We start from the raw sequence: 14,460 nt of genomic DNA on the forward strand, positions 1-14,460 counted from the left end.
CCACCATTCATTTTCTACCTTTCCTGCCATGTGACCCCTGGCATTGCAATTTACTTAGAATTTGAATGTTTCTTCTCAGCCATGCAGGAGGGAGGATTTTGCCTGGGTTTTATACCTGCCAATGCATTTGTTTGGAGAACTTCAATACCTTTACCTCATGCGCTTGTTGGGGAGTATGCTGGCAGAGGTCGTGGGTTTTTAGATTTACACCTTCTAAAATGCATTTGCTTGAAAGCTTCTAAAACTTTTCAACAAATTCCATAGCTTGATCAATAAATCCATTAACCATTGTTGACTTTTCTTTCATGACAGTCATCATTATCTTTCGATTGGAACATGCAAGAGGATTGCCACTATCATGATTTTGTTCCTTTGATTGTGGTCTTACCCTATGTTCATTATGTTGCTTGCCTATGAAATATATCATCTCCATACTTTTCCTTTATACTTAAATCATATAACATATGATTTAAAATAACAATTTAAACCTCACCTAAAAAGACATCGTGAAGCTACAAGTTAGGTCGGGCCCCAAAGTGGGTCCGGCTAAAAAAAAAATTGTTTTCATTCAACTAACCCTTGAAATGCCTCAGGCACCTTGAACATACCTCTAAAGTTGATATACACAATTTTATGATCATTAAAACTCAATCTGCAACTGTCAGACAAATGTGTCACATTTTCGCATTTAAACCCAAAGATGTATTTTAAAAACTAGTCAAAACACATTTCTGGACTTCACAAATTGATAGGCGTATTGTCTAATATACTAGCATTCACTCTGCAAAACCATTTCTCATGATGAATCTTGGGCAATGAGATATTAATTTTTGAAGTTGATTAAATGGCTCTGTTAGCAAAGGTACCTGATAAAATCAATGTGCAGGGACCACAAAGTGCACACATTTAAAATATCAAATGATCTCCGTAGATCCCCAAATCTGGCTCATAGATACTTTGAAGTACGAGGAAGACCATGGAATGCTCAGTTCAACCAGGAAGCTGATAGGGTGTAATATATAAGCTCATGAAAATGGTAACTTTAACAGATGACAATGAAAGTGCAGAAAATTGAATAAAATGGATTGGTAGGAGCTTCAAATTGGAAATATAGCTTGTCTTTCATACCAGAAATAGCCCAAAATAAACATTCTGACATGACATTCACTGAGGAAAATTTTACACGTGCAAAGTGAGGCTCTAACTAGCTATTGAAATAGGGACTTATGCAAACAATACAAACTGCAAATGGATTGAGCTTGCCAAACTGAGCAAATGGATTGATAGAGACTTGAAATTTGGTATATGGACTCACCTATATGTATACAATTCAATGAACTTTGAATTTCAACATGACGATCAACTAGTCATAAAAAGCAAGGCCTCAAAGTTGGTCACTTGGTAAAATCTGCATTTGCACCTATGATGGACTTTCAGCTCACCTCTTGAAATGGGTACTTGATAAACTGATCCAAACTGAAATTTGAAAGTTGTAGAACACTGAATAGGCCAAATGAAATGTGTATAATAAGTTCCAAAGCCTTACCCCTTGAAAATCAACTAGCTTCATTTTACCCTTCTTCAAACTAGGCCACTTCGGTTGATTCATTAGGTAATCATTTGAAAGTGTTGATGCAAAATTTCAAAATGGGCCTCTCAAATTCCTTGAAATTTATGATTCCCAATAGGTTGTACCCATTCATGAGGTCAATTGAGAATGATGTAGAGTACATCAGTCCCGGAGCTACTTGCAGAATTTTACAGTAAGATTGGTGTAGAGTGGAGTTATTCCACATGGGAGCATCAATTTGCAGGTTGTTGATACTAAATAGTGAAGTTTGACATTGCATGTTTTACTTTCACTCTGGCATTGTTGTCAAAAGGGGAGAAGAACTACGTGATTATGGAAGAAGAATTGTATGATTGATAGAGAGAAGGTCTATAGTTGGTAGCTCAAGGAAGACAAGATCAAGACAAGGTGAATACATGGTAAAATATAAACCAAGATTCCTATTCACAATCATAGCAATCAAGGGTATTGATATTTGTATTGTCATCAATGCCAAAGGGGGAGATTGTTGACATTTGCATGAAGATTGCATTGATGAAATGTTATGTTGTCATTGATGTCAATTAACCAGTAATGATATTGTTATAATATTGTTTTGTAACTGGTAGAAAGAGTTAGTGAAGGGAACTGTAACCAGTAGGTGAGTTTATGGAGTGAACTGGTATTGCAAGATATGGAGAGTTGAACCAGTAAACCCTGCCTATTGATTTGATAAACCCTAACCAATTAAGTTTGGTGAATTGATTTTATTGGTTTTTAATCTGATGATGAGGAGTAATGATTATGACACGTATGCATGTTGTATGAGATTAGTTTCAAAGTCTTTTTGGCGCGTTGAGATAATAGTTTTAATCTAGGGAATGAGCAAGAATATCACATGTAATGCAAACCACTTGATAAGGTATATTGTTTGATGAAGCAGTGATCAAGGAGCAGTCGAGGCTATCTTGAATGATGTGCAGAGATTATTATGTAATCTAATGATCATAATTGAACTGACTTGTTTGTAATATCTATGAGAGAATTATATTTTTTGTTGTGTTACCTACCTGATGATTTGTTTATAAGGTTGATGACTTGTTTTCTTGAAGAGTTGGCAAAAGTTGTAGTTGTGTGTGGTTGCCAAACCGGATGATGTATCTATAGTTTGTGTAAAGGCATATAGGAGCATGAAAAGGATCGGAACAACCAAGTGTAGTTCTATTCAAACAAATCAACAAACTCCTATCATTTTCTAACAATTACAACAGTAAAATCCCCTAACCAGGTAAGCTCTAACAAGCTTAGTGTTATTCAAATCCTCTAACAAGGTGGTCCATTAGCTTGGATTTCAAATCGACTACTGAGGTTATGCTGGTAATATGAAGGAATTGATTATGTGTTGCATTGATGTTTTGTCATTGATGTCAACACTAGCTGTTATGATTGGTTATTGACAGCCAAATTTTGGTTACCGGTAGAAGAACTAGTGTTACCGATAGAAGGGACTATCAGTTGGATACTATCAACATGTTTGGATCAATGAAATATGTTTGGTTTGATGTTTCTAGAGTATGTTTTGGTCAGTTGGTATTGACTTGATGACTGGATGCTATCATACACTCTAGTAAGCCTATACTGGTAAGGGTTTAAGGTTTTACCGATAGAGCTTTTACTAAGAATCTTTGATAGGATTCATAAGTGGTGTTGGTGCGGCTTCTAGATGGAATTAATGATGCAGAAGGTGATCCTTGATCATTCCTTGACTTATTGGAGACATCTCTTTGGCATGGTGGATCCAAATTAGGTCTAGTACCTATCTAGGTTATGGACCGGTATCATGTTACATGTTCTCTATGCATTACCAAGATGATTTATGGATTGGTTAATGTTGTTTTGGTCGAAATCCGACATGGAATATCATTGTAATATGGATGTTTGTAATGATCTTATTGTAATATCTTTTAGGTGGCCAACTTAATTGGTTTAGGCCTTAGGTTTTGTATAAATTGGTGCAAGATCTCATTGTAGATCATGGTTGTAATGGTCGTGTTCATGGAATGAAAAATAATATGCGAAGGAGATTTGGTCGATCATAGGTGATCGAATTGGGTTTATGTAAGAGGTCAAAGGCCTCTGGTATTGATCTTAACCAGGACTGTAATCAGGCATGATAGATGCTATCACTGCCAGTTAATTCTTCTAGATTGTTGTCCAGCTATATTGAGGTGGTTATAACCTCTCTGCAGTCAGTGAGACTCCTTTGTAATGAGCAGTATGCTCTAGGTAGTGTGCCTTCCTGCATGTGCAGACCCCTTATTGTATTGCATACTTTCTGCGGAAGTATTATCTAACTGTGGGTAGGCTTCCTAGTGTGGTTTTTCCCTTTACTAGGTTTTCCACATATAAATCATGGTGTTATGTGGTATGGTTGCATTGTGTCAATTCTCCATTTCATTCTTAAGTTTTATTGCTTACCGGTATCTATTTCTGCTATTTCGTTATTCAATATTTATGTGCTTTGGTTAAAGGTTATAAAGTGGTTTGATTAATATAATCAGTTGACAACTGATTCACCCCCCCCTCTTAATTGTCCACCGATTATTTTAACAATTGGTATTAGAGATTTGGTCCTCTTTTGCAGAAGCTTAACCGCTTGAGGTAGATCGTATGGCAACTAATACTTCAAATCCACCGGCAACTATTTTCAGAAGAGAAATCCCTAAGCTTGATGGAACAAACTATGGGATATGGAAAATCTGAATGGAGACTCATCTTAGATGTCTTGAAAAGGATATTTGGGAGATCACTGAGAAAGGATATACACCTTATGATCCAGCATCTAGAAATTCTACTCCTGTAGACTTGGACAAAAATATTAAAAGTGATTGGAGAGCTAGAGAAGCCCTCTTGTGTGCACTCACTGATCAGCAAATCATGGGATTGACTGATAAATAATTTGTAAAGGTTATGTGGGATAAATTGCAAGCTCTGAATCAAGGTGATCCTACTATCAAAATTGCTAAACTTGATGGTTACTGAGTAAGATATGAGAACTTGAAGATGGAAGATAATGAAAGAATTGCTACATTTATAGAAAGAGTAAATGAGATTGTCATGGGAATTCAATGTTGTGGAGGATCTTTAAGTGAAGATGAAATAGTTTCTAAAGTTTTGAGAGCCCTACCACCAACTTACAAGATAAAGGCTACTACAATTAATGAAATGAGAAAAATGGCAAACACTTCAGTTAATAGAGACATTCTAATTGGGAAATTATCTGCTTTTGAGCTTGAAGAATTTGGACCCTCTGGAGCTGCAAAGTCTGAACCTTCTTTTCATGTATCATCATCTATCAGCAAAAGTGATTGGAAAGCCCTATATGAAAAAGAATTGGAAGATATGAGGAAAGAGGATGAATAATTTGAGCAACTTGAAGCCTTATTTGCTAGAAGAGTACCTAAAGGACTGATAGGAAGTAAGTATGAAGGAAAAGCACCTTTTAAATGTTTTGCATGTAATAAGATTGGTCATTTTGCATCTAGATGTCTTGAAAGGAATACAAGATTTGAAGAAAGAGTTAAGAAATCATTTAAGCCTAATCAGAACAAATATAGATTCAAGAAAAACAAACTATGCTACATAGCGAATGAGGAAGGAGTAAGTGATGACTCAGAGGATGAACCGATAGGAGACTCTGCTAGTGGATCTAGCAATGGAAAGTGTTGTTCTCAAAATCTGATTCCCTTTTATCCTCCTTGTAAAAACAATAATGAACTATGTTTGCATATGAAGAGGACACCAAGAAAATTAGAACTCTAGAATAACATATAACAAGGTTTCAACAAAACCTTCTACACTTCAAACTTATCCAAAGCTCAGGTGGGTATACCTTCTATGAAAACTTTCACACTTTAAAATTCGAGATCCATAGTAAACCAATGCTAAAAACTTATGGACTTCATCACCTTAATAAAACTGAAACAATAAAGGAAAAACTTATGCTCATTTTCAATATTGATCCCCAAGAGATATAGAAAGAAATCCACAACTGATACCAGTGCCTTATCTAGGCTACAGAGTCACCTAAGTCAAGCAAGGATTCCAAAATTAAACATTCCCATACATTTCATCACTTTGGCTTTTATTAACCCTATACATGCCTGACATATATAAGAGTTCTTTCTTGTTAAACTAGATACCGTTTATCAAATTCATAGCAGAAAACAAGTAATCTACTGACAGAGGTGTTTCAGACATATTTAATTCCTATCCTAAAGAGAAAAGCTAAAAACATATCCATAAGATTGCATTACAATCCATGTTCAATTGAATAACCTTGGACTATTCAAATGAAACCAGCAAAACACTGAATGCACACCAGAAGACAACACATATTTTAGGCTCAAAAAGTTTTGATCTGTATATTCATATTCATTTATGAGAGAATTTTACATAACTCAAAGTATTCTCTGTAATAGCTAGAAAAAACCCTAGATATTTTTTAGCAAAGTTTATTTACAAATTCTTGTGATCCCTTTTTCCTAAGTCCTCTTATCCATTTATAACAACATGGATGTAAAACAAGCTTTAGACATTCCTAAGGATAATTTGTTATGACTGCAATTTCCTTCAAAAAGCAATTACAAGTCCTTTTCAGTCTCAATGGCCTTTTCGGTTTGTTGCTCCCTTGCAGCATCTTCTAACTGTTCTGGGATTTCTTCTTCTTGCACCACATACTTTTTGGTCCACTCTTGAAACACGTCATCATCAGGCCATGAGTAGCTAACAATTTCTTCTTCAATTTAACTAACCTTTTCCAAGAGTTTCTCACTTTCCTAACCTTTGATTCCAAAAAGTCGTAGTGTGACTTTATATTTTCTATTTCTTGAATTGTCTTAACAAATAGAGATGTGTCATCTTTATTGATGATTTCATTCACCCTTAAAGAAAAGTTAGCTCCTAGCTCATCAAGCCATACTTGTTTATCCTTCAACTAATTTGGGATAACAAAACCCCCAGGAAACAATTCAAATTTATGCTTAGTATATTCCTTCTTGTATAAGTTAGCCTTCCTCTCTACATTGGCTCTTCCTTCTACTAGCTTGGCCATGCCTTTTGCTGATTCACATGTGGATTTAATAATGGCATCAGACCCTACCTCATCATAGGATGCACACATAAGTTCTAGATCCACTTCCATAGGCATCCACTTCTCTAAAATCGACTCTAAAATAGCCTTGTCTTCATTCAACTCACTCAAAGTATCCAGAATTATTTTCATATTAGTGTGCACAATGGGGGCTTCTATTGTATCAGCAAAACTCAAAATTGTGGCCTTTACCTTCTCTTCATATTTATTTGCAAACAAGGCTTCAGCCTATTTTAACTTCTCCAATTCATGTTGAATGGTCTCAGCTGGTTGAAAACCAAAAGGCATAGGAGAAGGAGGAAATTCAACAATAGGACTGGTGGGTGGAGGTCTTGTTGGAGAAGATGCAATCATCAGAGTAGAGTATTCACCTCCTTGGTGTTGTCCTGCCAATTGACTCTGTAGTCTAGCAATAATATTTTCCCTGTTGGCTACCTCTTTTTTGGCTTCATTGTAAGCCTTCAGAACTATTTCTATTTTCACTTGGAGATCAGCTCTCTCCTTTGCTTCTTTCTTAGCCACTGCCACACTAAATTTTGCAGTTTCTAGAACTGTGCTGGCAGCTTCCACCACTCCTGTGTCTTGGACTCTTTTAACAATCATACCTCCTAGGAAAATGGACTCTAAGGTATCCTTTCTTCTTCTACTCTCATCCCTCTTTAAGGACCACATGACCAAAATAGTATTATCCTTGTTGAATGTCACTCCCTCCATAGGCTTGGTTTCTTTTCTAACTACTTCAAGTACCAAGGCATCTGCTATATCCCATTCAGGGAGGATTAAAACACCAGCCTTTGACACCATTTCTCTTCCAACTTCAGGAGTGATGGCTTTAAATTTTGCAATCATTTCTTTCTTTACTTCTTCCTCCACTAAAGTTGCATCTTTGTGAGGCTACTCACTCTTCCTCTCTTCACACCTTGCCTTAAATTGCTCTATGTTTTTCTTCCAGAGAAATTGCAGGAAGGCCTCTATCGTGACAAAATTGCTATCAGCCAGGAACTCCTCATTGGCTTGCTTGACCGCAGGGTCTAGCTCTTTACCTTTGAACTCATCTATAGTTAAGTTCATTTTGGCACTAGGTGGCTCCTCTGGCATCCCCTCTTGTGTCTCCTCATATTTGTAAGCAATCTCTCTGAGACTTCCTAAATGCAACAATTGTTTTGCTATTTCTTGTTCATCTCCTATATGGATAGGGGATTGAGATGGAGAGTATAGAGACTCACCTATTTGCACTTCCTTCCCCACCCTTTGCCTTTTAGGGGAGTCTTGGATGCCAATGACATCTTCAATTGCTCTCTTCCCTCTTGAAGTAGAGGGCTCACCTATTACTGGCATCAACACACTGTATTTTGACCTCTTATGCATTAAATAGTTACCCAGAGGGATGGCCTTAGAAAAGGCAGGCTTGGCTAGAACCATCTTAGCCTTATCAGGATTATCTCTTATTATATCTTCCCTCTTTTCCTTCAAAGTTTGCATTAAATCTTCAAAATAAAGAATCAAGAATTTGATCTTTTCCTCAAAAGGATTAAATCTAGATAGAGGGTCATAACTACTCTCAAATTGATGAATAAAATCCAAAGCCTTTTTGTATGCCACCCACTTTTCTTTCCTCAATTCCTGCTCATCCAAATTGAACTCATTTCTAATTAAATCCTCTAGGAAATGGAATTGGTGTGGCCTACCTTTACATACTGCTCTCTTCCTGAACATGTCGTTGAAAAAATCCTTAGGATCGACAAACCTTACTACCGCAGTAGGCAACCTGTATGGTTGAAAGAAGTCATCAAAGTATTTCCAACCACCCTTGGTAATCACAAATTGATGGGCCACAGTGACAGTTGGGAAAATAGTCCCTTTTCCTCTATTCATTAGCTCTACCTTCATTGCACACCTCCAATTTTCCTTAGGACCTCTGCAATTCCTATCTTTAATGGGACTTGATAAGGCAATAAATATCGAGTGCCTCTGAAACCATAAACTCTAAAAACTGTAGAGACAGGGTATAAGTATATGTCACCCCAGTTATACATGATCTTGATGCCTTCAGCAAATTCCTTTGGCCTAATGAATTCTATGATAGCTTTGGGGATCCTAGGGTTCTCTGAACATAAGAGAATCCTAATCTTAGATGCAAAGCATCTATCAAAATTCAAGTAGCTGGAATCCTCTCTGTCCCAGGACAAAATGGTGCTCCATAGTTGTACAGGCATCTCTCCATCGTCCTTCTCCTTAACTAGATCCATTTCACTAGCAAAGTAATGAACACCTTTAAATAAAAACATGTGCATGAGAAAGGAGTACCATCCAAATGGTCTGTCCACATTACCACTTTTTATGCCCACTAGTCCTACATGAATTGCATCAGTGAGGTAAGGTGCATAACCAAAGGTTACTGCCAAAGAGGGGTTTAGAATCTGTGCTACCATTAACATGTAATGAGTCGGCATGGTTCCTTTAGCCCTTAGATTAAACAAATTCATGGAGAAAGGCTCCATGGTACTAGGGCCTACAACAGTTAACCCTCCTATTTTAACAAAAAACTCTTTCAAAGGTCCACTCCTGAGGTGATCCCTTTGTACATTGTAAACCTAGGCTAGAGTTTTAAAATTGATAGGCTCTAAGTAATTTGATACCTCACTAAGATTAAACACCTTCCTAAATTCATCATCATTAATCTCAATTAAGGCTCTTCCATTCACATTCCTGATACATTTAGCCACAGGGTCATAATTGTGTGCAATCTGGGTTAACAAATCTACATCCATGAAAACCCCGGGGACTATGAGCTTTCCTACGTCTAATTCCCATATTCTATTCATTGGGGCAAGGGCATGTCTTTGACTGAATCCTACTTTGAAAAGACCCAAACTTGATATCCCTATCTGTGGATCTCTCAAATAGTTGCCTTTGTCATAGAAACCGTCTCCAATTCTTAGACGGGGGGCTTTAGGTACCAATTCTTTAAATCTGACCATGACATTTGTGGACATAGTTAGTTGTTCCAAGAAATCATCACATATGTTTCTATCCTGATAATTCACCTTCCCCGTGAAATCCCTTCTTGGTGCCATCCCATAATCACAACTATATTAATTAAAATTTTGACTAACCTCTGAGAAAATGAGCATGCAATGATCCAAATTCAAGTAGTAACAATCAAGCAACATGCACAAACTCACTGGTTGTTTGAAGAAATTCACTCTGTGCACCAACTCCTTTGTAGAACTCTTCAAAATTATGCCAATGTCCAAATGATGTGAAGCTAAATACTGCAGCAGAGCAATGAATTGAAGCATTTAAAACCGCATGCTTCGGCAATCAACTCAGAATTGAATTCGTAGCCGAATTCAAAAAATCGCTCCAACAGATCATAATATTTTCTATGTGTTTCTCCTTTTGTTGTTTCCCAGAGGTTAAAATTCGCACACCTTTTCATTGTGAAGTAGTGCTGTCCTTTGGATCTTGCGAAACCTGCACATCTTTTACCTTACCTAGGTCAAGCTGCTTAAACCGGGCCCTACCTTCCTTTCGATGTTTCACGGAGCATAAACCTTACGCATCTCTTCCATGCAAAACAACGCCATCCATCAGATCTTCTATTATCTGCTTGACCCTTACTCCACACGGTGACCACTTTTCATTTTACTAACCATAGGGAAACATTACCGCTAACAGTCTTCTTTGCTTCACAAAGTCTAAAGACCTTGCATCTCTGAGCTGTGAAATAGTGCTCATCATTGGATCACCTTTGAGATGCGTGACCTTTAACGGCTTTTAGCCTTCAAAGTGGTCTCTTTGCATGGAGTCCACGTGCCCCTTTTATTTCTGGCAGATGGCTCTGACGTGTCAACCACTGATTCGTCTAAGAACTCTATCAGACTCCGCATCTTTAACGGCCATGGATTTCATCACCATCACCACCCAATCAAAATGGGCCATCCACGATCTACTTGGAACCACATGTCATACTAACAGATCATCACTTGCCCTGGCTGGACTTCCAACTGTTCCACCACATCATCTATCATGCAACCGCCACCTCATTTCGCTACTTTGCGAAAGGTAAACTTCATGTTACTTCACCCAGTGAAACAACGTGGGTCGTTATATCTTGAGCCAGATGCTCAACTTTTAGCTTCATGCTTTAACCTAGCCACCCGGTTCCACCATCTCTTTCGCTACTTCACAAAATTTAAAACTCTTACAACTCTTCTTCATGAACCAACGTGAACCATTAGATCAACTAGGAGATGCACCTTCTTTACCTGTCATGTCACCCTTTTCACTGAGCCCACTACCTTTTTGCTACTTCGCGAAAGGTAAGTCTTGCACATCTTTCCTTTGCGAATCAATGTGGACCACTTGATCAATCCTGAGTTGATATGTCTTTTACCAAAGGATCCATTTATTTTTGGGACCCACCTATCCTTTCGTTGTTTTGTGAAAGGTAAGGCTTGCACATATTTCCTTTGCGAGACTACGCACATCGTTGGATTTGCTGGAACTTGCATGTTTTTTATGGCACCCGACAAAGAACTCAAAACTTAGGGAAAGGGCGCAAATAATTAAAATTTAATAAAGACCCACCTAAGGCAATTTGTAAAGGGGGGACCCTTTCATGATAGACCTACCCTTCTGGTTAAGTGGAAAAGGGTAACACAAAAATAGAATGCAAGGGCTTTCAGAACATAGGAAAGGTTAAAATTCAAAAAACACTAAACCCCTTTTGACCCAAAAACTCAGAGGCAACATGAAATGCTAAGCACTACCTTGCAGATTTTAGCCAATTATGGAATAACATTACCCAAGTTCAAAAACAATGATAATAGAAAGGAATGGGTGTTCTATGCTTTAAAGGAAGATGAACCAGAACTGACTATCAAGAATGAAGAAAAGGCCCTGGTAGAGAAAGTTGAAGACAAGGATGAATGGGTAATTGACAGTGGATGCTCACATCATATGACTGGAGATAAAAGAAATTTTTTGTCTCTGCAAGAATACAATGGCGGTCAAGTCAGATTTGGAGATGACAAAACATGCATGATCAAAGGTAGAGGTATTATTTGTCTAGATGGAAAGCATAATATTGATAATGTCTATTATGTAGAAGGTTTAAAGCATAATCTTTTAAGTGTTGGTCAATTGGTGGATAAGGGATTCCAACTTCAGTTCAAAGATAGAAAATGCAAAATCATTAACAAAATTGGTTTGGAGATTGCAATTGGTACTCTAACTACAGGTAATATCTTTCACTTGAACACTGGTAATAAGACATGTTTGATTTCTCATATTGATGAGAGTTGGTTATGGCATAAGAGGTTGTGTCATGTTATTTTTTATTGTATTGTTAAGATCAATTGAACAAAGGCAGTTAGAGATATACCTAAGATTGTAAAGCCTCATAATCTGGTATCTAAGGAATGTCAATTGGGAAAGAAAGTTATAAATTCTTTTAAGAGTATACATGATAAATCTAATGATGTTCTTGATTTGATTCATACTGACTTATGTGGTCCAACAAGGACCATAAGCTTTCAAGGTGATAGGTACTTCATTCTAATAATTGATGATTGTTCTAGAATGATGTGGGTGACTTTTCTAAGGGAGAAGTCTAAAGCTTTTGAGAAATTCAAGATCTTCAAAGCAAAGGTGGAAAGGGAAACTGAATTGAAAATCAAATGTCTGAGATTAGATCAAGTCAATGAGTTCGCATCTCATGAATTTAACAGTTATTGTGAGACAAATGGAATTAGGAGACATTTATTTGCACCCCGGACTCCTCAACAGAATGGAGTAGTGGAAAGGAAGAATATAACCATTTTGGATGCAGCAAGAACCATGATGATGGAAGCCAAATTGCCTCACATCTACTGGAGAGAAGCAGTGAGTACAACAGTCTACACATTCAAGAGAGTTCATATCAAAGGTGAAACTGGTAAGACTCCTTATGAATTATGGTATGGACATACACCTACTGTTACATTTTTCAAAATTTTTGGAAGTAAATGTTATATCAAAAGGGAGGATTCAATTGGGAAGTTTGATCCTAGATGTGATGAAGGGATATTTCTTGGATATTCAATTCAGAGCAAAGCATATAGTTGTTATAACAAAAAATTGCAGAAAATTGTGGAGATCGCAAATGCGAAAGTGGATGAACAATAAAGAGATCAATTTATATTATATGATAGAGAACTGGTAGTAGAAATGATCATAACTAAACTGGCAATGGCTCAACCAGTACAAGACACTGAGACATTTACACCGGTACAATCAAAAAATTCAACTATGACTGATGATCAGGATAGTGAACTTGAAGTTTAGAAGACACCAAGGTATGTAAGATTAAATAATTCTAAAGATCAAATTAGTGGAGATAGGAACAAGGGAGTTATGACAAGAAGAAAAATGGAAAATGAAGATGTATGTCTTATTTCTCAAATTGAACTGATCTGTTATTGAATCTTGTAAAGATAAACATTGTTTAAAAGCTATGGAAGATGAATTAGATCAGATAGAGAAGAATAAGAGTTGGACTTTAGTTTCCCGACCTAAAAATAAGAATGTTATTGGAACTAAATGGGTTTTTAGAAATAAACTAAATGAGGATGGTCAAGTTGTAAGAAACAAGGCTAGACTAGTTTGTAAAGGATATTCTCAAATGGAAGGAATTGATTATGGTGAGACATTTGCACATGTAGCAAGAATTGAAATTATTATACTATTTCTTGCCTATGCAGCATACAAGAACTATAAGGCCTATCAAATGTATATTAAATGTGCATTTTGAATGGTGAACTTGAGGAAGAAGTATACATTGAGCAGTCTGATGGATTTTCACTGATAGATGACAAAGATATGGTTTTCAGGATAAGGAAGGCATTATATGGATTGAAACAAGCTCCTAGAGCTTGGTATGCAAGGTTGGATAAATATATTTTGAAGCTTGGTTTTACTAAAGGTAGTGCTAACAGTAATTTATATTACAAGATCATTGATGATGATATTCTGATTATTGAAGTATTTGTTGATGATATCATTTTTGGAGGTGAAGATAAATTGTGCATGGAATTCTCTAATAATATGAAGAATGAATTTTAAATGTCTATGATTGATGGCTTGCTATATCTAACTCAAACTAGATCGCATATTATGAATGCAGTAAGTATTGTTTCAAGATATCCAAGTAATCCTAAAGAAAATCATGAATGTGCAGTAAAGACGATATTTTGATATTTGCAAGGAACAATAGAATATGGCTTATGGTATTCTAGAGATGATAACTTAACTTTATGTGCATATACAAATTCAGATTGGGCAGGAGATACTGATGATAAGAAGAGCACTTTTGGTGGAGATTTCTTTCTTGGAAAGAAATTGGTTCCATGGATAACCAAAAAAAAATCATGCATTTCTTTATCTACTAGAGAAGCTGAATATGTTGCAGCAACAACTAATTGCACTCAAGTCTTGTGGATGAAGAAAATGTTGAAGGATATCAAGGTAAATTGCAGTGAACCGGTAGTTATCTATTGTGATAACTCTATAGCTATTGACATATCTAAGAATCCTGTATTTCACTCTAAGACTAAGAACATTTCAATAAAATATATCTTTCTGAGGGAAAAAGTAGAAGAAAAGGAAGTCAAATAGGTTTATGTGAACACTAAAGAGCAAATTGCAGATATTTCACTAAACCACTGTCTAAGAAATCATTTGAATATTTGAGAGACAAGTTAGGGGTATCTACCCC

The sequence above is a fragment of the Cryptomeria japonica genome, chromosome 6, assembly GCF_030272615.1.
Source record: "Cryptomeria japonica chromosome 6, Sugi_1.0, whole genome shotgun sequence".
NCBI lineage: Eukaryota > Viridiplantae > Streptophyta > Pinopsida > Cupressales > Cupressaceae > Cryptomeria > Cryptomeria japonica.